The following is a 16,355-nucleotide window of genomic DNA, read 5'->3' as shown; positions in this document are numbered from 1 at the left end:
AAGAATCCCCTTAAAAAAATCAATGGAAAAATATCCTCAGATGAGGATTTAAAAAAAAAAAATTAAAATAGTGCCTGACACATAGCATGCATTCAACAAATGCTAGCATTATTAACAAAATCAGAATTGGATCAAGTTTAGACTTAGAGTATAAGTTAAGTCTAGAATATCTCAAGAAAGTGCCAATTGTGCCAGGGGTTCCACTTTCACAGGGCCCTTTTGGTTGGGAAAGTAAGTCAGCATTTTTTAGCACCTACTTTGTGGCAGGCCTGATTATTATTATTAGGTATTATTATTATCACTAGAGGCCCGGTGCACTGATTCGTGCACCGGTGGGGTCCCTCAGCCTGGCCTGCGCCCTCTGGGACCCGCTCAGGGGATGTTGGACTGCCCTGATCCCCTGGCCTGTAGGGACCAGCCGAAACCAGCAGTCCAACATCCCCTGAGGGATGTAGTAGTTCACAAAGTGGCAGGCAGCTGGGGAGGAGCCGGAGCCCGGGCCGGGTGCTGCCCCTGCTCATCCTGGCCTCACTGCACCTGCCGCCACTGCTCAGGCAGTGCTGCTGCGGAGGTGGGAGAGGCTTGCGCCACTGCAGCTGCACTCGCCAGCCATGAGCCCAGCGTCTGACTCCCAACAGTCAGCTGAGCGGCACTCCCACTGTGGGAGCGCACTGACCATCGGGGGCAGCTCCTGCATTGAGCGTCTTCCCCCTGGTGGTCAGTGTGCATCATAGCGACTGGTCAAACAGTCGACCGGTTGCTTAGGGTTTTATATATATATACACATATATATATATGTACGTACATACAGATTATTCACATTTCAGAGGTAAGAAAATGAGGTGAAGAGATGTTTAATAACTTTCTAAGATTACATGTTTACCAAGTATCTGAGCCTATTTCACATCTACTCTCAAAGGCCAATGGTCAAGGAGTGAAATAGGAGGAGAAAACGTCCCAGTTGCATTCAGAAGAAATGCGAGGCGGAGTGTGGGTGCTTTCAGGAGGAGAGGCAAAGCCTTGTGAACCATTCTTATGGGGAAGGGAGCTGCCAACTCCCAGGACACTTTACATGGGCCTCTCACCCAGCAGAGCTTTCCAAAGGGACACTGACACCCCACCCCCATCCACACCTCCTGTAACACATGGGGCAGGAGTTGGGACCAAACGCCCTTGTAGCAGGGATGGCTACTTGCTCCCCCCTCTCTTCATTCCTTCCTTCCTCCTAATAATTGAACTGTGATTTTTATCTGGGCACGTAATCACCTAGAATAAAGGCTACATTTCCCAGCCTCCTTTGGAGCCTGGTGTTGCCACGATTATACTCTGGTCAATGTGGTATTTGGTTAAAGAGTTGTTTGTCAACATCTGGAAACCTTCTCAAAAGGAAGTGGTGTGAGCTTTGGGCCTCCTTCTTTGTCCCCTCCAGGCATGTGGCTGGATTTCCAGCTGGGCTCTTGGCCAGTGGAGGCCCACACCCTAGGAATGGTGCACCGAGCACCGAGAAGACCACACGATGGAGCTATTCCTGCCCAGAGCATCTTCAGCTGGAGCCCTTTTTACTGGTACGTGGGAGAGGAATAAACTTTATCTTGCTTAAGCCACTGAGAGTTTAGATTTCCCGTTAACTGAGTCCCCGCATGCTCTCTACTTAATAGAACCTACTTCTGGTAGGTGCACAGTGGTACCCAGGTCTGAGAGGTCCGTGTCCTGAAACTGGAGTCCCACCCCTTGCTCAGAAGAAAAGAAGAACGTAGACTCAGTTTCCAAAAATGCTTCTTAGCCTTGGGTCTCTTTCAGCATCTTCTTGTAGACAAAGGTTGGTAGCCATGGGACCAACAACTTCATTCGTCTGTGAAAGATGAAACAGAGGGCCGGAGACCATGGGATACCAGGACACAGGCTTTATTGGCGATCACCCTGCCGCCGCCTTCCAGAAGGGAAAGGGAAGAGAGAGAGAGAGAGCTTGAGAGAGAGAGAGAGAGAGAGAGAGAGAGAGAGAGAGAGAGAGAGCTTGCTGGGGTGAGAGTGCCTTTTAAGGGGAGGAAAAGAGGGGATGGGGCTTAGGGCACTCAGCCCACGCTGATTGGTGGTTTCATGTAAGGCACATGATTAGGCACCTAGGGATTTAGGAATTGGGGGTTTAGGGTATATGGCAGGTGCTGATTGGTGGTTCAATGTACAGTCCATATAAGGTGTTCAGGAATGTCCGGCTGCAGGTAGAGTTTACGTCATGCTCTGTCCATCAGTTGGGGGAAGGGAGGATCTATCAGTTTGTTACTTAGCGGAAAAATAAAACATTGTTTTCCTGGCGCGATGACTATTAGAAAAAAAACCCATCACTCTAGCTCTGTTGATTGAAGAGTGCCGTAAGATGTTATTCATTAAAAAAAAAAAAATGTTAACAATGAGTACAAACTTTTTAACTCCGATCTATACCTTATTTTTCCCTTGGAAAATAAATGTAATTTATTTGAGGAACCAATTGTTATAGCCAAGCCCGTTACCATTTGTTTTTTCATTTATTCATTATTCATTCAAAACACTGTCAGTAATTTTTTTCATTCAACAACACTTGTTAGTATTACGAAGTAAAAGCTTTTAAAAAACATTTAAGTAGAATGCCTTTGCCCATCATTTTAGACACTTGAGGAAGAAAAATGGAGAAACCTCAGCCCCTGACTGTCTATGAGATGCACATGTTTGTTGAAAAGGGAAAAATAATACCCAGGAAGGAACTAGAGCTTATGACCTAGGCCTATTATGCCTATGTAATATGAAATCTCTATTAAGATAAATGAAGCGGCTGCCCAGGAGAGGGGGGGAAAGAGGGGGCCAGAGGGTGGGACTAGAGCAGAGGTGGGGAACCCTTTTTCTGCCAAGGGCCATTGGGATATTTATAACATCAAACGGCCATACAAAATTACCAACTTAAAATTAGCCTGCCATATTTGGTCAAACATTTAATCAGCTCACCCCTAATGCCTTGGCAGGGCCACACCCAATGAATAAGGCCCTCAGGTCCTGGGCTAAAGGAACAGGCTTCCTCAAACTCAGCTCCAAGTACCCATCCTACTTGCTGAAAGTTCTCAGCCATTTTAATGTCTCTCATCCCTCAACATCTTCCCTCCAGGAAGCTCCTTCCCACCCCCTCCAACTAGAGGGTAAGCCACTTGGTGCTTCAGATCCCACAGCATAAAGTTAGGTGTGTGTGGGGGGGAGGGTTGACTAAATAATTTCTAAAATCCCCACAGGTTTAATTATCTAAAAGTCACAACAATAACTATCATTTAGTTGAGTACTTACTTATGTGCCAGATATTTTAGACTCATTGTCTCATTTGATTCCAATAACAACTTTGGGAGATACATACTCTTACTGTGTCCATTTTACAGATAAGAAAATGAAGACATGGAGAGTTCAATACCACGCTCAGGTTCACAGAAAAGTGGCAGGACCCAGGACCCCAGACTTGTAAAGCCCAGGTTAAGTACAGCCACCACCCTCTAACCCAGTCTCCTTGTTGTAGAACAATTTACATAAATGTCTTTCGAAAACATGAGTTCCTTTGGAGAGAGACAATATTTTGACCATCTTTGTAACACTTTCTGCTTAGAACACAAAACCTGGCCCACAGTAGGTGCTCAAGCGTTTAGTTAATTATCTGTATCAGTCACCAAAAAACAATCATTAGCACACTGCATACTCACCAAGTGTGCACGGAGAGTTCGCACCTTCCTCCTGTTCTGCCATGTTATTGTTGGAGAACATGTCTCCGAATATAGCATAGCTCCTTCTTCATAGTTACTGAGGACTTCTTAAAAGTCAAGACTCTTTCAAGGATGCAAAGGCAATGAAGACTCTTTAAAGAATACAAAAACAATTAAGACATAGCTACTATCCTACTGAAGCCTACAGTTTATGAGGCAAGATAGACATAAACGAATGAGTTGGCTGCAAGGCCGATTGCGATAGGAGGTAAAAGAGACATAAATGTAACATTTCATTGAATTGGATGCCATTGATCGGAAGATGCAAGAACCTAGAAAAGCTAGTTTTTCTGGAAAAACCTAGAAGGCAATACTGGCCGTTTTCCCCCCTCCCCCCAACTTTTTAAATAAAGAACAAATGAACAAGACAAAAATTATTTTAAGTATTACTAAGATTAATTGCTGTTAATTAAACTATGCACACCATTGATTTGAAGATGCATCCTCAGTTCAGAGACGTGAACGTGCCTCTTGAATGAAGTTCTGGTGCATGCTGTAACATGGATGAACCTGGGAAACATTATGCTAACTGAAAACAGCCAGTCACAAAAGACCACATATAGTATGTGTCCATTTATATAAAATATCCCAAAGAGGCAAATCTTTAGAGACAGGAAAGTAAATGTATTTGTGATACCGAATTTTTGGACTGGACCCCGGATTCTTTGTCCGCTGGAGTAGAAGAATGAATCCACGGACAGAAAGTGGTATAGCAAAGGTGGAGATTTATTGAAGAACAAGTACAGACTCCCACGTGGGGAGAGGGAAGAGTCCCACCGAATGGACTCCCAAGTAGGGAGGGGGAGAAGGGTCCCTGAACAGACTCCCATGTGGGGAGGGGAAAAAGAGTCCCACTGAGTTCCTCTTTCCAATGGCTTATAAAGGCTGTAGATCCTGGTGCCTTGATATCCCCTCTGATTGATTGGTCAATATTCCCTTTGGGCTTTCTTCTCCTCCTTCTGAATGAAGGGCTTCCTTCTCTTTATTTTGTAAATATGACTTTTCTTGGTTACTTCCAGTTCCCTTGTCTAATGTAAATATACCTGTTGCTGCCTCCTTGTCTTATGGAAATGTAACTGCACCTGGCTTCCTTGTGTTATGGAAATGTACCTTCTCCCAGTCTGAAGCCCTACACTTTGCCCATGGACCCCAATTCTAAAAAAAATCCCTAAGCCTACCTACGTCCCCCTAAAATTCCTGCTTCATTTGCATAGAGCTGGAGAAGATTGGGGAGCGTGCACCTAGATTAGTGGGGGATGGCTCACCATGGGATTTGGGTAGGGAGATGATGAAAATATTCTAGAATTGATTATGGGGATGGTTGCAGAACTCTGACTATGCTAAAAGCCATTGAACTGTGCACTTTGCATGGGTGAATTGTATGGTAGGTGAACTATATCTCAATATAGCTGTTGTTTTAAAAATGTGTCTTTTAGAATTGAGAAAATACAATAATAGCTCAATGGGAGGGCAGGGCTGGGGGAGAGATTACGTCGGATGAAGAGGGGTCTCGGAAAGCCTTTTGGAGTGGGCTTTGACACTAGACTAAGGGCAGGAATTGTGCCATGCGGGAAGAGAAAATGGGGTGGGGGAAGGGGATCCAGGCAGAAGTGACAGCTCAAGCAAAGTCCGGGAGGTCAGGGTGCTGGATAAAGTGCAAGCAAACACTTAAAAGAAAGGAGCCGTGGTCGGAGGAAAAGCTCAAAGGCAGCCTGGCACACATGGGGGAGGGCATCAAATGCCAGGCCACATGTGAAGAGAAGCCTTGAAATTTTTCCCAAATGCCAACCTTTAAACCTGGCAACTCCATCCACCAAGAGAATGTATTAGTAAGGCTTTCCTCCTAGCCACAAGGCACTGGTACTGACCTGGCAGGCAGTAAAATCCCCTTTGGAACCTGGAGCCAAAAGACAAAAAGATTAGAAAGGCAAAGGGCATTGCCTCCGGAAGTGCCGTGTTTAAACAGATGCTGGGAAGAGCAGGGGTTTCTGGCGGGGCGCCCGGGAATTCCAAAGGTCGCGTCGGCACAGCCAGGAAGCTGAGAGCAAGAAGGCATCACTGCGCTCGCATTTCTCCTCCAAAGGGAATGCAAGGGGAGAGCAAAATGAAGTGGGGAGGAGGAGGAAGTGTGCAGTTACGGGAAGGAAAACCGTTTGGCCTCCCAGGCTGAGGGGAGCCAACGAATTTAAGGAGCCGCTGGACTCAAACACGTGTGAGCCAGCAGCCTGAATTTGGCAGCCCTGAGCTAAGAAGGGGCATGAGCCTGGGGCCGCACAGCACAGCGGGTACAGAGGAGTGTGCGCACAGGCCAGGGCTCCGAAGGCACACTCGCGGCCACCCCCCCCCCCCCGCCCGAGCCCCGGGCTGGGGAGCAGCCTGCTCTGAAGGGGCTCAGGCCGCTCCGCTCCTTCACTCCCACTCCTGAGAGGGCGGGGAGCGTGCAGGGGCCGCCGGCCTCCCAGTGCGCAGCGGCCAGCCATCCCCAGGTTGTGTGCCAGGTCTGTAGCAAGAGGCAGCTGCCTTCATAGACAGAAGAAAATGACCAGGCCGACCTGGGTCTGCCTGCCCTTTAGCTGACTTCTTCCATTTCCAGTACAGCTTTTGTTAGTTTCAAGTGAGCCAGTTACTCCATTTAAATACTATACACGGCCCAGTCCATGCCCATCCTCCCCCAAAATGCAGACACAGTTCCTGAGATGTACAAAGGCCCCTGAACTCAGAAGCAGCTCCGGCGGACCGTGAACTCCTGAACTTCTTCCTCCAAGGAAACTGCCTCTCACACAGGGGTGGGGGACGTCGGCCCGAGGACCGGATAAGGCCCATGAAATCATTTGGTCTGGCCCTGCCAAGGCATTAAGAATGAGTTAATTAAATATTTGACCAAATATAGCAGGCTACTTTTTAAAATATATACTTTAATTGATTTTTAGAGAGGAAGGGAGAGGGAGAGAGAGAGAAACATCAATGATGAGAGAGAACCATTGATCAGTCCACCTCCCACACGCCCCCCACTGTGGATGGAGCCCGAAACCCAGGCACGTGCCCTTGGCTGGAATCGAACCTAGGACCCTCCAGTCCGCAGGCCAATGCGCTATCCATTGAGCCAAACCAGCCAGGGCTAGCAGGCGAACGTTTAAGCTGATAATTGTGTATGGCCCTCGAATGCTGTTATAAATATCCAAATGGCTCTCGGCCGATAAAGGTCCCCCACCCCTGGCAGTGGCCAGGCCATTCAGGGCAGAGTGCCGTGGCAGGCGGGACATGTAAGCTACTGGCAACGTGTGCTAAACGGAAGTGCTTGTTTACCTGGAGTGTGAACCCACCCGCTACTACCAAGGGCTGGAGGCCACTGAATTGCGGCCTGTGCCTGTTGGTGCTCACTGCCCTGGGAGATTAGGTGCTGACAGACGTCATGCAGTCTGGGTTTTTCCAAACAAAATCTGAAACCCTCTCTTCTTGATCTGTACCCATACACCCGTCAACAGCAGTAACAGGAAGAGCCGCTTGGCCAAGCCCGGAGATCTGATAAGGCTCTCACTTTCCAGCTTAAGGTCGAGAGACGCCTGTACCCTGCCCCCTTTCTGGATCCCAGCTCTGCTCTACTCAGCCCAGTTCCAACTGAAGCCATAAGGTCAGGCAGGGAAGGGCCGTCCCTGGCAGAAGGGATCTGGGGGCTTTTTAATGCAAAGTGACTGGAGGTGGGCAGAGCTGCATGTGGGCTGGGAGCATGTCCTGAAACCCACTTGGGCTCAGACCTAATCCCTCTGAGTTTCCGATTCTGGGATCAGTACAGAAATCTGCATTTTAAAAAGCATCCAGACCATACTTTTAGATACCATGGAACTAAAGTTCCAGTGATGGGCAACCTTTTGAGCTTGGTGTGTCAAACTTGGCCAAAAAACTGAGCATAACTCGGGTAGTGTGTCACTTTGAGGAATAAACTAACTCCAAGACTCTAGTTTCAAATGTTTCATCCTCGGCATGCGGCCGCGTGTCATCAGAAATGGCTACGCGTGTCAGTGCTGACATGCGTGTCATAGGTTCGCCATCACTGATACTAAACAGAAGCTCTGGAACTCCCGAGACTTACCCCTTTATCCTCTGCAGTGGGCACTGCTCCTGGATAAGCCGCTGACATATCCTTATTCAATCTGACATTGCACACACCTGTACTGCCCGGTTCACACAATCTGAAGTAATGCTGGGAGACAGAAGATGTACCTACTGTCTCCTTTCCAATGGGCAGTCTCCTCCCTGGGTGTCAGCCCCTCTGTCTCCACCTGCCAACGCCCTACCTACCCTCAAAGCTCAAATGCCCCCTCTTCCACGAAGGCTTCCTTCGTCTTCTCAAACCACAGTAATTTCTTTTTTTCTTCAAACTTACAGAATTCCCCCTTTTCTCTCTACACTATTCGTACGATACTTTCCTTGTTTGTTTGTTTGTTTATTCTTTCTGGTCATTCGTGCACATGTCTATTCTCCCTGTGGACTGAGTTCTTGGATGACAAGGCCATATGTTATGCCATCCATACTATCTATTTTTTGGACAGACACGACACAAAGGAAAATACCCCCCTAGAACTTGGAGCTGGGACAAATCAGTGGAATCCAACCACCTTCTTCTGGTAACAGCTTCATTATTTAATACTCACTCAATCCGTGCACAAAAACACAGATCTCAGGAGTGGTCATGTAACCAAGGTCTAGACAAGCCATGCCTTCTATCTCCCTGGACACCGTGATCAGCACAGTGATGGGCATGTAACCCAAGCCAGGCCAATGAGATTTCATTGTAACAGTTTTTATTGAACCACGGAGAAGAAAAGATGCTCTTTTTTAACCAGACTTGAACCTGGGAGGATGTGTGCCCGGAGCTGTTAGAGGCCACCCACCACCTGGGAAGAACCTACTTGAAGATGATGTAAACATGAAGTACAGCAGATTCAGAGAACTGGGTTGATGACGCTGTACCCTTGGATGCAGCTGTGCCAGAAAAGTACATAAATCCATGGATTCTAAGTTGGGTCTTCCACCCTTTGTCATTAAAAAACAAAACAAGTCTGGCCGGCATGGCTCAGTGATTGAGCATTGACCCATGACCCAGAAGATCACGGTTCAATTCCTGGTCAGGGCATATGCCCAGGTTGTGGGCTTGATCCCCAGTGGGGTTGTGCAAGAGGCGCTGATCAATGATTCTCTCTTACCATTGATGTTTCTGTCGCTCTTTCCCTCTCCCTTCCTCTCTCTGAAATCAATAAGAACATATTTTTAAAATAATAATTATAAAATAAGCAACACAAAACACTGTCTAATGAACCCCCTGAAATGAGTATAATCTATACACTCAAAGTGACAGTGATTAGCCATCTTCCTGTCAAAGTGTGATGGGAGAATTTGACTATAGTCCAAACTTCAATAAAGAAAAAAATGGATATTTCTAGAGAGTTTAAACTAGACTATCATGATAACTTAATAAGAAGAAACATAATTATATAGTGGCCTGAATTGTGGCCTATATGAACAGAAGAAAGATAGAATATGAAACCCCAAAGGTCAGAAACTAGTCAGCTCCCATTTAGTTTGAGATAAGAAGAAAAATGCCTTGGCTTATGGACTCAAGTACTTCTGGCAGGTCTATACCTGTTGTGGATCAGTGAGCCACAGCCTCTTGTTCAGATTTCAATGTTCAATACAAGCAACATTGTGATGATTAACTTCCCCTTAGCACAGTGTCCAGGGAGAAAATATGTTTATCCCATCAACATCCAAGCTGCATAATAGTTTGAGATGTCATTGTGCACAAATAATTTGACTTTCTGGTTTTGTACACCAGGCTCCATAAACTTGATGAATTTGAGCTTTCCTCTTACGGCGTGAGAACAAAAATCAAATTTCTGGCCCAGGAAACTGATGGCCAGATCCCAGGTGAAGTAGAGTTCATCTTGCAAGTCCTCTTTGTTCTAGTGTCTGTAATTTATTTTAAAACATTTCAGCGTTTACAATGTGACATTACATGTGTGTTTCTCAAGTTAAGCCAAAACTCTGGGACTAATCAAGAAAGCGCAGTGAAGGGTCTGGCAGCTAGCAGTACATCAGAGAGTTCCCTGCTTTAGAGCCAGTCTTTGCATTATCACACCTCAGCCAACCAACAGGTTTCCAATAAGTATGCTCAATGTCAAAGGGAAGCTATTGACGCTTAAATGCACATGACTGGTGTTAAAAATGGGCTTTCGGTGGTAAAATTAAAGGAACCAGGTAAGTAGAGAGGTTGGAAAATACTACGGTAGCGGTAATCCCTCTTCTTCCATGAGCAAGGTGTAAAAATCTAGCAAGGCCTGAGCCTGAATCTTCAGTAATGGTGCCTAAGGCTTAATTGCAAACCAGTTCTATGACAAGCCATTGATTTCTGATTGTCTGATGCCCACTATACGTCATAGAAACCTATGTTGAAAGAACTTTCCATATGGAGTATGATGGAAGCAACTACAAAGTCTGAGATCTAGGACTTAAGCTCCTAGACAGTTATATGAACTGTGTTATGCCTGCTGGTTGGTGAATATTTACCTAATAATGTCTATTTGGCAGGATTTGGTGTGACACTTGCTTTCATTATACCTGGTGTGAGGAGTGAGGAAGTCACCAATCCTCACCTTCTTTGGGGACTACCATTGTCTACCAACAAGAACCTTAACAATTTATTTGATCAAAGTGTCTTATTTTAGATCTCACACTAGGCTATCATTTCCACTTCATACCTTGACCACAATACCTTAGGGTTTTCATATTAAAAGTTAGTAGCTGATACATAAGAAGACTCTTAGCAAACATTTGTTAATAAATTTGGGTAGTAAATAAATAAATGATTTAAGTGAATGAATGAATGGAATTTGAAAGTAGTAGAGTGATCATTGTAGTTATTTAGGCCTTACTCTCCAACTTCCTCTGTAAAGCTTTTGCTTCCTAATCTGCTACTCACTGTTATAGACTAGTAATATTACCCTTTGAGTTAGGTCATATTAAATCTTCACAGGCAGAAATTACATATTTCTATATTCTGTAAAAACCCAATGTACCATTTTTATATTCTGAATATTACAGACTCTTTTTGAATATTTTTGTACTATTATATATTACAGAATGTCTTTATTCTGTAAAAAAAGAAATCTAATTTTCCAAGCAGAATGTGTTTCATGAGAACTGACTGATGATGATGACTTGAGTCTAATAATAATATTAAAGATCTACTCAATGCCAGGCACTAATCAAGTGCTTCATAAGTGCTAGGTCATTGAATCCACACAATATCCCACAAAGGAAGCATTATTATTTCCATTTACCATTGAAAATTCCAAGAAGTTACATTAGTTGCCAGAGGTCACATGGCTCATAAATTCCAGAGCCTGTGTACTCACAAGCCCAAGTCCTGGTCATTATGGTTGTGGCATCTCTGGCTACCGGAACAGCAGGTCTGACTCCAGACCAACTGCTATCCTCTGCCTTAAGGAGTTAGCAATCCCTTCCCAAATTCTTCCAGGACTTAATGCATATACCTACTCTCCCCGTTCCTTGGAGAGCTCCAGATTTCTCAGGAAGAGCAGTCATCGCCTCTGCCAGGACATCTGTTTGCATCATCTTTAAATGTTGATAATTTGGGGATCCCTCAGGACCCCAAGGTTCAGAGGGAAGGACTATTGCCCTCTTGGAGAAGATGCTGTCTTACCTCAGACTCTGACGTCTCCCCCCCCCCCCCCGCCCCCCCTGAATTGCTGGGAACAGATTTGGAAAGCAAACAATGCCAGGCTTTCTGAAGGGCGTTACATAGGAAACAGATGTTCAAATTCAGCTTGGGTTCATTTGTGTGGATAACTTCTTGGCTCCCGTCTCCGCCTGAGGCACTGCCACCCAACGGATGTTTGGTGGGGATTCAATCCCAACAAAGTAACGAAGGACAGCAGCCATCTGAGCTGGGCACTGTGAAGGGACAGCCTCTGGCTTCACTTAGAAGCAGGCAGAGGCCCTCCGGAGAAGCCAGCCGTGGCCATGGGGAGGGTGGAGGGAAGCGTCGCCTGCCGTCTTGCTGGCTGCGAGCCCTGAGACTCATGCCAGGGCTTTCGGCATCATGAATGGTAAGCAGGCTGGTGAGTCCTCTGCACAGCAGTGACCTGAGAGAGTGCAAGGCATGGCGCAGACTCTGGGGGCCCTCAGGAAGAAGGAAATTGGAAGGGCAAGAAACCTCCAGGGTTTCAGAACGAGGCTTAGAAACTCTGCTCCTAATTGATTGGAAACTTAGATCAGATGCATTTCCTCCCATCTGCCAGCTGACCCAAGAAGCCCTCCTGCTCCCAAAAGCCTCTTTCAGCTGCACTTTGACTGCTGAACACGCAGAACGCTCCCAACAAACCATGAGGTCAACCTTTTAACTCTCCTTCAGAATTACGTGGGGAAGTGAGTAATGCCAGAGGCTAGGAGGGTCATGGCAAAAGGGAATGTGTTTTATCAGGGTTTGTTTCTTTTTTGGAAAGGGGGGAGTGATAGATTTCCTATGTTGAATTTAAACAAACTACCAATGGACTTTTGAACTGAATCTATGAACTTTCCAGCTGTGTCTGTTAACAACCATCTTATTGACCAAAAAACTGCTGCTAGCACTACCCCAAAATCTCCATCTCTCATTTGAGCCATCGGAACCAATTATAAGTTTCAATCCAGAAAAATCATATAAGATTTGAAAAAAGTGATAAAAGCTAACACATATAGTGCCAGGCACAGATCTTTATAAAATACTCCATCTTCACAAAAACCCTATTATCCTGATTTTACAGAAGGAGAAACTGAGGCACAGAGAAGTTAAGGAATTTGCACAAATTTACACAACTAATAAGTGAAAGAACACAGGTTCAACCTCTAGCATCCAAGCTCCAGAATCCAGGCTCTGAAATATACTCCATTTCTTCCTATATTTCAGTTATTTGTATTTTTAAAGAATTTCTCAATTTCATCTAAGTTGTCAAATATGTTGTCACAAACGGTCTAAGTCTGTAGTGACATCCCCTCTATTTTTCTATTTTTTCTAATTTTTTATTTTATTTATTTCTGCTGTTATCTTTATTATTTCCTACTTCTACTTCCTTTGAGCTTATTTTGATCTTCTTTATCTTCTTAAGGTAGAATTCTTAGATGTTGATTTTTGAATTTTCTTTGTGTCTAATATAAGCATTTAATGTTATAAAATTTTCTCTAAGCACTGCTTTAACTGAATCCCACAAATTCTGATATTTAACATTTTTATAAATATAAAATATTTTAGTTATTTTTATATAGCATTATCATTCACTTAAGATATTTTATAACTTTTCTTATAATTTCTTCTTTGACCTATGGATTACTTAGAAATGTCTTATTTAATTACCAAATACTTGGAGATTTTACAGATATATTTTCTCATTTAATTACATTATAATAAAAAAAATACTTATTTTTAATTTATTAAGAGTTAGTTTATGACCTAGCATATGGTCTCTGTTGGTGACTATTCTACTTGAAAAAAATATGTATTTTGCCACTGCTGGGCTTAGTTTTTTATCTATGCCAATTAGGTCATGTTGATAGTTTTCAAATCTGTCCAGACTGGTTGTTTATCTACTTTTTTAAAAATCAATTATTGAGAAAGGAGTGCTAAAATCTCAATAATTGTAGATTTATCTATTTCTCCTTTTAATTATGTCAGTTTTTTATGTATTTTGAAGCTCTGTTACTGAGTGCATATACTTTTAGGATTGTTATGTCTTCATAATGAATTGGCTATTTTATTATTATGAAATGTCCGTCCTTCTGTCATTGGTAATATCCCTTGTCCTAAAGTCCACTTTAATATAGCTTTATTTTGGTTAATACTTGCATGGTATCTTTTATTTCATTTTTTTAAAGATCTATCTTTATATTTAGAGTGTATTTCTTTCAGACAGCCTGTGTGGGTCATGACTTCTTCCAGTCTGATAATCTCAGATTTTAATTGATGTGGTTAGTCCATTTTTATTTAATGTAATTGTTAATATTGTTGGGATTTGTGGGGTTTTTTTACATCAACTATCTTGCTATTTATTTTCTATTTGTCCCATCTCCTCGAGTATTTTCAATGTCATATAATATCCATTACTTTATTCATCTTAGTTTTAATTTCATAATTTTAAGTTTACAATATACTTATTTACCTTATCACAATTTACCTTCAAATAAAATCGTACTTCTTGTTGACCAATGTCACCCCAATAAATTTAATTTTTTAAAATCATACTGCTGCATAGATAATGTTAGACCTTATAACAGTCTGCTTCCATATTGGTATTATTATTTTTTTAAATATTCAATTATTGCCAGGGCAGTGTGGCTCAGTGGTGAGCATCGACCTATGAACCACGAGGTCATGGTTTGATTCCTGGCCAGGGCACATGCCCAGGTTGCAGGCTCAATCCCCAGTAGAGGAGGCATGCAGGAGGCAGCCGATCCATGATTCTCTCTCATCATTGATGTTTCTATCTCTTTCTCCCTTTCCCTTCCTCTCTGAAATCAATAAAAATTTTTTTTTAAACTACTCAATTATCTTTGAAGAAAATTTTAATAATGAGAACACTTTTACCCACTTATTTACTGTTTTGAATGATCTTCATTTCTTTGTGTAGAGCTAGTATTTTTTTCCTTATAGACTAAAAAACTTCCTTTTCTATTTCTTGTAATATAGCCAACAATTATTTCTAATAACTAGCTATTGTTTACTTTAATCATCAGTTATTGTAATGCAGGCAATAATCACTTTTTAGTAATTAGCTTTTGTTTATCTAAAAATATATTTCATCTGCATTTTTGAAGGTTCTGTTTATTGTATATAGAATCCTAAGATAACATTTTCTTTCTATGTTTCTCTGTGTCTTCTGGTTTACATTATTTCTGGTGTAAAGTCAGTGGACATTCTTATCTTTGTTTCCTTGAAAGAAATGTCTTTATTTTTCTGGCTGCTTTTATCATTGGCTTTCAGCAATTTGATTAAGATATGTCTTGATGTGGTTCTTTGTGTTTATACTGTTTGGGGTTTGTTGAGTTAATTGAATCTCTTGATAAATATATATTTTTAAAACTAAATTTGGAATGTCAGCCATTACTGCTTCAAATATCTTTTCCACACTCTTCCTTTTGGGCCTCAAATTACTCATGTTAGATTGCTTAATATTGTCCCAGAGGTCACTGGGGCTTTATTAATTAATTACTTAATTAATTAATTTTAGTTTTTTTTCTTTCTGAAAAAAACTCCGGCTTCAATCTGGGCCTTTTCCTTTTCTTTTCTTTTTTTTTGGGGGGGGGGGGGGAGAGGGGTTCAATTTCAAGTTCACTGATCTTAGCAGTGTGCTTCTAAGCCCATCCAGTGAATTATGCAGTTCAGATTTTTAGGTTTAAAAATTACATTTGGTTCTCTTACCATAATTGTTCATGTTTCTCATTACGTTCACTGAGTTTTTCTTTAAATCCTTAAACATATTCACAATAGCTCTCTAGAGTCCTTGTCTGCTAGTTTTTGTCGTCATTTCTGGATTTGTTTCTAGTGACTGCTTTTTTCTCCTGGTTAGGAATCTTATTTTCATGGTTTTTTTTTCTGGTGCCTGGTAATCTTTTAATTGGATTCTGGACACTGTGAGTATCATGTTTTTTAGTACCTGGATTTCTGTTGTTTCCCTTTTAAAAGTGTTCAGCTTTATTTTTGTAGGCAGTTGACTTAGCCAGGGATCAGCATGGTCTTCTGAGGCTTATTTTCAAGTTTTCCTTGGGAAGGTGGCAGCGGTCGCCAACCGGTGGTCCATGAGGTCCGAAAGGTTGGCGACCGCTGGTCTAAAGTAGCCTTTATTTCAGGACTACTTTTTTTTTTTTTTTTTTTGAAGGGTGTTGTTTTTTTTTTTTATTTTATGTACAAAGAGATAGCTACTTTTGCCTAACTCCTAGGTGTGGCCCTTCTGCCGTCTACCGACTGGCTGGCTGGTTGGAGTTAGAATGTCGATGCTCTGCAAGCTCCAGTTATTGTTCAGATTGCAGGGTCCTTGTACTTTTTGTTTCTCCGGTAAATTGTGTTACGTGCCCAGCCTGTATAGTCTGGTATTTGGCCAAAGGCTCGAAGGGACCCTGTGAATGCCTATACAGTCCTTTTTCTGCGTACTTCCTTTTTCTTGGATAACTTGTACCACAAATTCCAGTTGCCTCAACCTCCCCAAACTCTAATCTATGTCTGTCTCCTCATTTCCATGAGGCTGCCATGATCTCCTCGCAAACCCCTCCCTGTACTGCAGTCCAGAAAGCCAGAGAAATCAGAGAGCTCACCAAATGCGTTCTTCGTCTCTCTGGAATCTAAGTTGTGCGTGCCTGGTGTTCAGTGTCTGAACACAGTTGTTTCATGCCGTTTGTCCAGTTCTCTAGTTATTTACTGCAGGAAGGCTAATCAACTATCAATCATGCTACCATGACCTCAGCAGAAATTAGACTTGGTTCTTATTAAAATAACATTTACTGAGCCCTTCCTCTCTATTGGATATCATTTTAAAACCT

Source organism: Eptesicus fuscus, chromosome 2 (assembly GCF_027574615.1).
Source record: "Eptesicus fuscus isolate TK198812 chromosome 2, DD_ASM_mEF_20220401, whole genome shotgun sequence".
Taxonomy (NCBI): Eukaryota; Metazoa; Chordata; class Mammalia; order Chiroptera; family Vespertilionidae; genus Eptesicus; species Eptesicus fuscus.
The sequence above is the reverse complement of the archived record's forward strand: the minus strand, read 5'-3'. Positions refer to the sequence as shown.